Here is a 10,566-nt window from a genome sequence, read left to right as displayed (position 1 = left end):
AGAGACTGGGCCGCAGCGGCCCCACCTGGGAATGGGAGAAGCAGCCCAGAGGCTGAGAGCATTAGCAGACCCTCAGTGGGGTCCCAGCGTTGATCCAGGGTGGGACGGAACAGGGTAGCCCCAGAGCAGTAGCTGAAGCTCCTCCCCACCGCGCCCAGATTGCCCCAGGGGAAGCATCCAATCCAGGCAGAACCCAGCAGCACCATGTGACCACAGCTTTCGCACGGGGGTCCTGCGACACCCCTGCCCCACCTGGCTGGGAGTGTCTGGCTGGCCCCTTTCCTCCTGAGTCCTGCAGAGATCCTAGAAAGGCCATCCCCCAGCCCAGGAGGCCTGGTGGAACCTGAGGGGCCCATCCTCCAGAGCTAAGCAGGAAGTCCATTCCAGATCACCCCACCGGCCCCCGGGGAGAATTACCAGAGCTACCGACTGTGCCAGCCAGGCCTCCAGGGAGCCAGCTCTGTCACCAGCTCCATATCCGGCATCTGACCCCACAGTGCACCTGGGCCAGTGGCTACACTCCTAAATTTTCCACATGGCCTGGCCACTTCCTGTTGTTCTGAGAAGCTCTGACCTGAAACTGGCCGGGGCTTGGAGCTCTCGCAGCACAGCCCCTGTCAGGGGACCAAAAGGGAAAAGGTGATCCCCGGGGGGTGACCTGCTGGGAAAGGGGGAGGCCTCTTGTTCTCCTGGGGTTAACGTGAAAGTCAGTCAGGAGGGCAGGTGAGGCACCTGGCCTCCTTCCTGGTACATAGTAGGTGCTCGAGAAATGGCCAGCCTGGGCTGCAGACAGCAGGTGCTTTACAAAGTCTTAAGGGGGAGCAGTCCTGAGCTCAGAGTGGAAGAGCAGAGATCTCAGGTCGTGCGGACCTAGCCAGGTCCCACGTGCTCCCAGTGAGTGCTATCGCTCTTAGTGCCTCGGTTTCCTCATCTGTAAACTGGGGCTGATACAAGTGCCACCTCAGAATGCATGTGAGTCTGGAGTGGAATTGTCAGATGCTTATGGTATACAGCAAGCGCTCACTAAGCGTCATGGCCATTGTGGGACATCTGATTCCGCACCTGTGCCTGATCCCGAGCTCCACTTGGTGGCTTAGTTCTGAGGCCAGCTGAGTGCTGAGGACTTGGCCGGGGTGGGGGGGGGGGGGGCCCCAGGCCCAGCCCCAAATTCCTGGGGTGGATGGAGCGCCACGTCTCGGGCACCAGGGCCGATCCGGATCATAGAACTGGAGGAATCGGAGATTTTTGTCTCTCTGATAGAGAGATCCCAAGATTGGGTGCTGGCCGCCCTGCTGGCCTCACTGCCCAGGACTGACGGTCCTCCCACTTCTGACACCCTGAGCCAGGGTCCACAGGGAGCTCACGGACAGCGGAGGGAGGGCTGCTCGTCCTGAGGGGCGTCAGGCCTGGGCACCGTCTCCACCTGCTGGTAAGACCTGAGGTGCGCATGACTTTCCAACCCCCTGAAATCGGCAACGGAATGGTTTACACCATACACCATGGGAATTGGCAAACACCACTGGCCATGGGGCTCTCCAGCCCCTGGGGCCTCCAGGCAGGCTCCTAGATTCAACCCCATTAGACTTTCCTCACCCCGTCCCCCCCACATACACACCAGCTCCTTCCATCGGGCGAGTCCCACCTTCCTTTTTATATAATTACTGAAGTCCTCCCAGTACAATTGAAAAGAGGTAACAAGAGGTGAAAGAGCATAAAACGATATCTGCCAGGCACAGTGGCGCACCCCTATAATCCCGGCTACTCAGGAGGCTGAGGCAGGAGGATGGCAAACCCAAGGCCAACCTGGTCAACTTAGCAAGACCCTATCCCTCCAAAAATTAAAAATATGCTGGGAGTGCATCTCAGTGGTAGAGTGCTTACTTCCCATGCTTGAGGTCCTGGTTCAGTTCCTAGTACCACAAAAATAAAGAAAGGAAGAAAGCTCAGACTTCAGTGTAGTGGCAATGCAGTGGAATATTATGTGGCTATTAAAAAGGATATTCTCAAAGAATATTTAATGGCAAGAAAATATTTTTAACAGTGGTGGGAAAAAAATCACAACCTTATATACAGTATGATTTTGATACCACTAAATATTTTATATGTGTGTACGTCATAGTCATCAACTCTAACAGATTTGTATTGAGTGCCTCCTGTGTCCTGGGCCATGAAGATAGAGCGAGAGGACAGCTTCCTGCTGGTGTCCCTGGGGCTCTCCAAAGAGTGGGAGAAACTGACAAAAGGAACAAATGTTAAATGACATCCTTTCCCCGGGGGGAGGGAGGCGACATGACCTGGAGAGGACAAGGCAGGGCCCGTGCTGCTTTGAAAATCAGAAAAGAAAGCCAATAGCCATGCCACCTGGCTGGAGTCCCAGCCGCTGGGGAGGCTGAGGCAGGAGGATGGCTGGAGGCCAGGCAACACGGAGGGACTCCATCTTCTGCCTGCTCTGGTGTCGGAGGGAGCCCCTGTCCTTCCCCCGGCAGCTCCGCTCAGCCCTGGAGACCGCGAGGCCCCTCCCCACTGCCCGAGGCACAGCTCACGACCTTGGTCCCTGTCCTCTTGTTCTGTGGTATCTACATCCTCATCTTATCTCCTAAATGTCAGGGACGACGTCTGATTCATGCCGCGCCTCCCACACCGCTTGGCACAGAAGACTCAAGTCACACTTGCTGGGTGAGATGGAATTCAGCTCCCCTGGGGGCTGGAGCCAGCCTCTGTCTGTCTGTGTGTCTGTCCATCCCTCTCGCAGTCCTCTCAGCCCTCGGTGTCGATGACGGCAGCTTCCTCAGTGCCCTGTACTTCTCTGTCCTCAAGCCAGGAGGCCAATGGTCCTCTAGACCTCAGCCTCCGCTCTGGGGAAGTGGCGCCTCCTTCTGAGGCCAGGGCTGGGGCCAGGCGGGCGGGTCCCTGGCTCAGGGTGAGGTGAGACTCTTGTTCCCTGTCTCAACACAAAGCCTGTTTGTGGTGCCAGGCGGACTCTAGGCAGAGAGCCCTGGGCAGGATTTCCAGAACCCTCGAGGGCCAGCTGCCCAGGAAGCAGGCTGCTGCGTGCCCTCCTCCCGGAGCTTGAAGACAAGGTGTCCATCTCTCAGTGTCCCCCCCACGCCAGGGAGGAGGAGGAAGGGGGAAGCCACCCAGCGTGACACCAGCAGGCGGAGGCGGTGGATATTTCCAGAGCTGTGGGTGTGTGGCCCAGGGCAAGGCCAGCTGGAAATGCTGTCCTGCTGTCACTCAGCAGCCCAGCTCAGCCCAGCCCACAAGGGGTGGGGACAGGAGCCTGGAACACCCTCACAGCATGGCGGGAAGCCCCGAGAGGGCTTGGAAACAGTCCCCACTTCACAGAGGGCACGGCTGAGACCTGGGGGGTTATGGCTGGTCCCACAGACCTGCAGGCGTGGCTCCTGCCTTCCGACCCAGCTGCCTGTGTAGGGACTTCCTCCTCCCCATTAGGCCACGGGGGGCCCCCAGGGACTCCAGGGGGCAACTGGCTGAGCTGTCCCTGTACACAGGAGCACCAGTCCCCGCGGCCTCCCAGCCACGTCTCCTCAGGAGTCTCCTGACTACACTGGCCTTGGTGCTTCGGGCCCTTCTGGCCTACCCGCCCGACTCTCCCTTCCTGCGCACACCACCTACAGGCCTCTGCTCTCTTCCAGGGGTGGGGCTACGCATGCCTGCCTCAGGGCCTTGGCACATGCTGTACCTGACACCTGGACCACTCCTCCTGTCCTTGACTCAACCCTGCTGATCGCTCTGGTCTGAGCTCACATGTCGCTTCCTCCAAGAGACTCTGCTGCCCCTCTCGGCATAGTGTAATGACATGGCCAGGTCATTTCATTCCTCCGACCCTCCCCACTGGTCCGAGAGCCCCAGGAGGGCAGGTTTTGTCTTGTCTACTACTGAATCTTCGGCATCGCCTATACTGCCTGACATATATAGTAGGTGCTCAATAAAAGTTTGCAGAAAACGCCTCTTAAAGAGAGTAGAAACTAGAGAGGAAGGCTGCACACCGCCTTTGATGACAACGTCCCCTGAGGAGGAAGGAAGGACATGGGGCTGGGGAGGGAAAGACCCAAGGGCCCACTGTGTCTGCAGTCTCGTGGGTAAGGAGGGGGCGAGGGCCACGCCCCCACGGCCCAAGTTCAAAATCCCCCTCCCACTCGACACCAGATACGCAATACCCACAAGGAGAGCGTAGAACCCTAGTGGAAATTTAAAATCTTGCTTTGCAAAAAGGCCACGTGAAAAGGGGAGATGCCAATGAAAACCGCAGAGACATCGCACCGCCTGGTTAGAACAGCCGCCACCAAAGACAAAATCACAAGGACCCAGGAAAGGGGACCGCTCCTGCGCCAGGCCTGGGCACCTATGAGCTCCGCTGTTATGGAAAACAGCATGGAGCTTCCTCAAGACGCTGAAAATGGAATGCCCGGTGACCTGGCGTCTGCCACCGAGTAGATCTTCAGAGGGCAGGAAATCAGTGCGCTGAGGACACAGCCCGATCCGTGCGCGCCGCAGCGGCAGCGAGAGAGGGAACCAACCCAGGCGTCCACCGATGGGCCAAAGGTCCAGTGGAATATTACTCAGCCCTAAAAAGAGTGAAGTCTTGTCGTTGCCAAGGGGATGGGCCTGGAGGACGCTGTGTTGGGCCAAATAAGCTGGGCTCAGGGAGGCAGCTAATACCTCCCCCACAGAGGAGGCTGTCCTCAGAGGCAGGGGCTGACCCGAGAGGAGCAGCGAATGGAATCGCGGCCACCCGAGGCTGGGAGAGGAGCTGGAGGGAGAAGATGGACAGTCTCTGCAAAGTTACATCTCGGTGACAGGAACACGCGTTGTATGCTTCAAAGTAGCTGCAAGAGGGGGTTTCGGCCGTTCTCACCAGAAAGGAAGAATAAACACGGGCCGGCGCACTTGCCCGCGTGCCCGAGGCGGGGCCAATAGCCAGCGTGTGAGACAGAAGGAAAAAGGGAAGGAAACGCAGAAGAGAGAGGACAAAAGTGACTGAGGAGAGAGCTACGAAAAGCACCCTGACTTGATCCTTGGACTTCGTTTACATATATCAAAGTATCACACAAAAACCGTAAAATTATGTATCAATTAAAAATCAAAATCTTAGGGACTGGGGCTGGGGCTCAGTGGTAGAGCACCTGCCTAGCACGTGTGAGGCACTGGGTTCCATCCTCAGCACCACACAAAAACAAATAAAAGTATTGTGTCCGTCCACAATTAAAAGAAACATTTTTTTAAGTAGAAATAAAATTCTTGCCAGGCACGGTGGTGCATGCCTGTAATCCCAGCAATTTGGGAGGCTGAGGCTGGAGGATTGCAAGTTTGAGGCCAGCTTCAGTAATTTAGCTATGCCTTAAGCAATTTAGTGAGACTCTGTCTCAACATTAAAAAATAAAAGGGGCCGGGCATGTGGCTCTGTGGTCCAGTGTCCCTGAGTTCAATCCCTGTCTCTTACCTGCCACCAAATGAAAGAAAGAAAAAGAGAGAGAGAAACCTTACCAGCCAGGTGCAGTGGCGCATGCTGTAATCCCAGCAACTTGGGAGGCTGAGGCAGGGGGCTCTCAAGTCCAAGGCCAGCCTTAGCTATTTAGCGAGGCCCTGTCTCAAAATAAAAAGGGGATGTTGCTCAGTGGTAAAGTACCCTGGGTTCAATCTTCGGTACCAAAAATTAATTAATTAATCAATCAAAAAATAAGAGTTTTTTAAAAAGGGTTGGAGGTACGGCTCGGTGGTTGGGTGTGCCTTGGTTCAGTCCTCAGTCATAGAAAATAAAAAAAAATTGGCAAACGTTCTCTCCTGTCATGTGTGACAAAATGATTACCCCCCACCGCCCCCCGCCATGGTGCTGGGATTGAACCCAGGGCCTTGTGCATGCGAGGCAAGCAGTCTACCAGCTGAGCTCTATCCCCAGCTATGTAGGACTAAAAAGAACAACAACAAAAAAGAATTTTAAAAAAAGAAAGAAAACACAAAACAGCTGTGAGAAAATATTCCACCAAGAACTACGTCAGAATAACCAGATAGGCATCTAGAATTTTCAAACACAGAATTCTCAAAACTCAGCACATAAAAATAATCCAACCGGAACGTGGGTAAGACTCATGGGGGGGCCGTGGCTGGGGGCCCTTGCCTGGCCTGTGTGACCCCCCAGCACTGAAAAAAACAGGATAGGTGGATAGAGGTTTCTAGAAGAGGATATGCAGATGCCAAATAAGTCGTGAAAAGATGTTCAGCATCATTAGTCATTAGAGAAATGCAAAATAAAATAAAACCACAGTGAGGTATCGTGGCACACCTTGTATCAAAATAACTAAAATTAAAAGTAGCGATACTGGTTCAGCATCTCTCCTCTGAAATGCTTGGGACCGGAAGTGATGCAGGTGTTGGACTTTCCCATTTTTTGGAATATTTACACGGACTCTACTGGCTGAACATCCCTAATCTAAAACTCCCCAATATGAAATGGACTTTGATTTCTTTCACGGCATTTCAGATTTTTTAATTTTCAGATTAGGGATGCTCAGCTGATCACAGTAAGGATGCAGAGAAACTGGATCACTCAGATGTTACTGGTGGGAATGTAAAATGCTACAGACCCTCCGGAAAAGAGCGGGTAGTTTCTTTAAAAACGGCACGTGCAAACCAGGTGGCACACACCTGGTAATTCCCTCCCCTTGGGAGGCTGAGGCAGGAGGATCACAAGTTTGAGGCTGGCCTCGGCAACTTAGTGAGACCCTGTCTCAAAATACAAAATAAAAGGTACTGGACATGTAGCTCAGTGGTAGAGCACCCCTGGGTTCCATCCCCAGTACCACCTCCCCCCAAAATTTACACTTAGCATAGAACTTAGCAAGTGAATCTGTGGACATTTTATCACAGAGAAATGAAGACTTAATATTTACACAAAAACCAACAGGTGATTTTTTAGAGCAGCTTAATTCTGAAAAGTCAAAACTTGGGCAACAAGCAGATATCCTTGAGTCAAATAAACCATGGTTCATTCGTGTGATGGAATGCTCCTGGACAATCCAAAGGACAAGCTCCTGACACACACATGTGACAACCAAGGTGCATCTCAAGAGGGTCTGAGGAAGCCAATCTCAGAAACTGCAGTGCAGCCGGGTGCACCCCTGTAACCCCCGCAGCTCAGGAGGCTGAGGCAGGAGGATCGAGAGTTTAAGGGCAGCCTCAGCAGCTTAGCGAGACCCTGTCTCTAAATAAAATATAAAACAGGGCTGGGGATGTTGCTCAGTGGTTAAGTGTCCCTGGGTTCAATTCCTAGTAAGCCCCCCCAAAAAAGGAAAAAAAAAAAAAAGCCCATATACTATATGATTCTATTTACATAACACTTGCTGAATTGCTGAGGCCAGCCTTGAATTTATGATCCTCTTGCCTCAGCCTCCCAAGTCACTGTCACTGGGATTACAGGTGCCATCAATCTGACTATAACAGTCTTGACAATATCGTCAAAATGGCCATACTACCAAAAGTGCTATACAGATTCAATGTAATTCCACTTAAAATCCCAATGATGTACCTCACAGAAATAGAGCAAGCAACCATGAAATTCATCTGGAAGAATAAGAAACCCAGAATAACTAAAGCAATCCTTAGCAGGAAGAATGAAGCAGGGGGTATAGCAATACCAGAACTTCAACTATACTACAAAGCAATAGTAACAAAAACAGCATGGTATTGGCACCAAAATAGACAGGTAGATCAATGGTACAGAATAGAGGACATGGACACAAACCCAAATAAATACAATTTTCTAATACTAGACAAAGGTGCCAAAAATATGCAATGGAGAAAAGATAGCCTCTTCAACAAATGGTGCTGGGAAAACTGGAAATCCATATGCAACAGAATGAAACTAAACCCCTATCTCTCACCCTGCACAAAACTCAACTCACAATGGATCAAGGACCTTGAAATCAGACCAGAGACCCTGCATCTTATAGAAGAAAAAATAGGTCCAAATCTTCACCTTGTTGGCTTAGGATCAGATTTCCTTAACAGGACTCCCATAGCACAAGAAATAAAAGAAAGAATCAATAACTGGGACAGATTCAAACTAAATAGCTTTCTCTCAGCAAAGGAAACTATCAGCAATGCAAAGAGAGAGCCTACAGAGTGGGAGAATATCTTTGCCACTCATACTTCAGATAGAGCACTAATCTCCAGAATCTATAAAGAACTCAAAAAACTACACCAAGAATGCAAATAATCCAATCGACAAATGGGCTAAGGAAATGAACAGACACTTCACAGAAGAAGATGTACAAGCAATCAACAAATATATGAAAAAATGTTCACCATCTTTAGTAATAAGAGAAATGCAAATCAAAACTACACTAAGATTCCATCTCACCCCAATTAGAATGGCGATTATCAAGAATACAAGCAACAATAGGTGTTGGAGAGGATGTGGGGAAAAAGGTACACTCATACATTGCTGGTGGGGCTGCAAATTAGTGCGGCCACTCTGGAAAGCAGTGTGGAGATTCCTTAGAAAACTTGGAATGGACCCACTATTTGACCCAGCTATCCCACTCCTCGGCCTATACCCAAAGGACTTAAAATCAGCATACTACAGAGATACAGCCACATCAATGTTCATAGCTGCTCAATTCACAATAGCCAGACTGTGGAACCAACCTAGATGCCCTTCAATTGATGAATGGATAAAGAAACTGTGGTATATATATACAATGGAATATTACTCAGCTATAAAGAATAATAAAATTATGGCATTTGCAGGCAAATGGATGAAATTGGAGAATATCATGCTAAGTAAGATAAGCCAATCTCAAAAATCCAAAAGAGGAATGATCTCACTGATAAGTGGATGATGACACTTAATGGCGGGGGAGGGGGACAAGAATGGAGGAAGCAGGGACTATATCGAGGGGAAAGAGAGGTGGGAGGGGTGGGGGGAAGGAAAAAAATAACAGAATGAATCAAACATCATTACTCTATGTAAATGTATGAATATGCAAATGGTATGCTGTTACTCCATGTACAAACAGAAACACATGTATCCCATTTGTTTACAATAAAAATAAATTAAAAAAAAAAAAAAAAAACAGTCTTGACAGGACAACACAGTACAATGAGTGGTTGCCAGGTGAGGAAGGGGTATAAAACCTACAGAAGGCCATTTCAGCCGGGCCTGTGATCCCAGGGGCTCGGGAGGCTGAGGCAGGAGGATTGAGAGTTCAAAGCCAGCCTTAGCAATGGCAAGGCGCTAAGCAACTTGGTGAGATCCTGCCTCTAAATAAAATACAAAATAGGGCTGGGATGTTGGGATGTGACTCAGTGGTTGAGGGCCCCTGAGTTCAATCCCCAGTATCAAAAAAAAAAAAAAAAAAAAAAAAAAAGGCCATTTCATTAAACTGAGCTCCTGCACAGACCAAACCAAAAATCAAAATGGAATCGTGAAATTAAGCGGTTTATCTGACCCTCCAGAAATTAGGATTACAGAGATGACAGCTAAATTTCCCAAACAGGCCAGTTTCAAGAGACACCGACGTAAGTCTGCTTTAATCCTTACACAGAAGAGGTGATTGGAAACGACTACCCGCAGCTCAGCGGGCACTTCCTGTCCTGTCTCCCTGAGCCTGCCCCAGGAGACGGTAACCTGGAAGTGACCCTCTGCCTTGTTTCTCTCTGTCCCTTCCTCCTTTGCTTCAGTATTAGGGAAATTTATTCTACTTTTTGTGGAATAACGTATTGCCTAACCCTGGAATTGAAGATAAGGCCCATTAATTGCCTTACGCTGGGCCTGGGGCCTAGCTCAGTGGTACAACCAGTGTTCAGCAAGCAGGAAGCCCTGGGTCCATCTGTCCTTCCTTCCTTCCTTCTTCCCTTTCCTGGCCTGGCTCTGTCGCCAAGGCCAGCCTCAAATCACACCCACACTGAAGTGAACCTCCTGTCCCAGCCTCCGAAGAAGCTGGGACTACGGGTACACACCACCCACCCCAGGGCCTGGGTTCAATCCCCAGCACTGCAAAGAAAAGAAAGAGGGAACAGGTGATATAGGCACTCTGATAAACCATGCCCAGGTTTTTGGGTTTTTTTGGGGGTTTTTATTATTATTATTATTATTATTATTATTATGTACCAGGAATTGAACCCAGAGGCTCTTGACCACTGAGCCACATCCCCAGCCCTATTTTGTATTTTATTTGGAGACAGGTCTCCTGAGCCTCTCGCCATTGCTGAGGCTGGCTTTGAACTGGTGATCCTCTGGCTTCAGCCTCCTGAGCCACTACAGTTACAGGCGTGCACCACTGCGCCTGGCCCCAGTCCTTTCTATTTTTTATTTTGACACAAGGTCTCAATGAGTTGTTTAGGGCCTTACTAAGTTGCTGAGGCCAGCCATCCTCCTGCCTCAGCCTCCCGTGATCGCCATGCCCAGCATCACTTGGCAAATCCTGGGTGGGGGACCGGGGTGGGGGACAGCGTCGGCCAGGGGCCCTCCCCCCCCGCTCTCCAGGGTGGACTCCCCTGGCCACAGCCTGGCAGTGGAATGTTGTGTCGTTGGTTGCCAGGCAA

The sequence above is a fragment of the Sciurus vulgaris genome (genome assembly GCF_902686455.1).
Source record: "Sciurus vulgaris genome assembly, chromosome: 8".
Classification (NCBI taxonomy): Eukaryota; Metazoa; Chordata; class Mammalia; order Rodentia; family Sciuridae; genus Sciurus; species Sciurus vulgaris.
The sequence above is the reverse complement of the archived record's forward strand: the minus strand, read 5'-3'. Positions refer to the sequence as shown.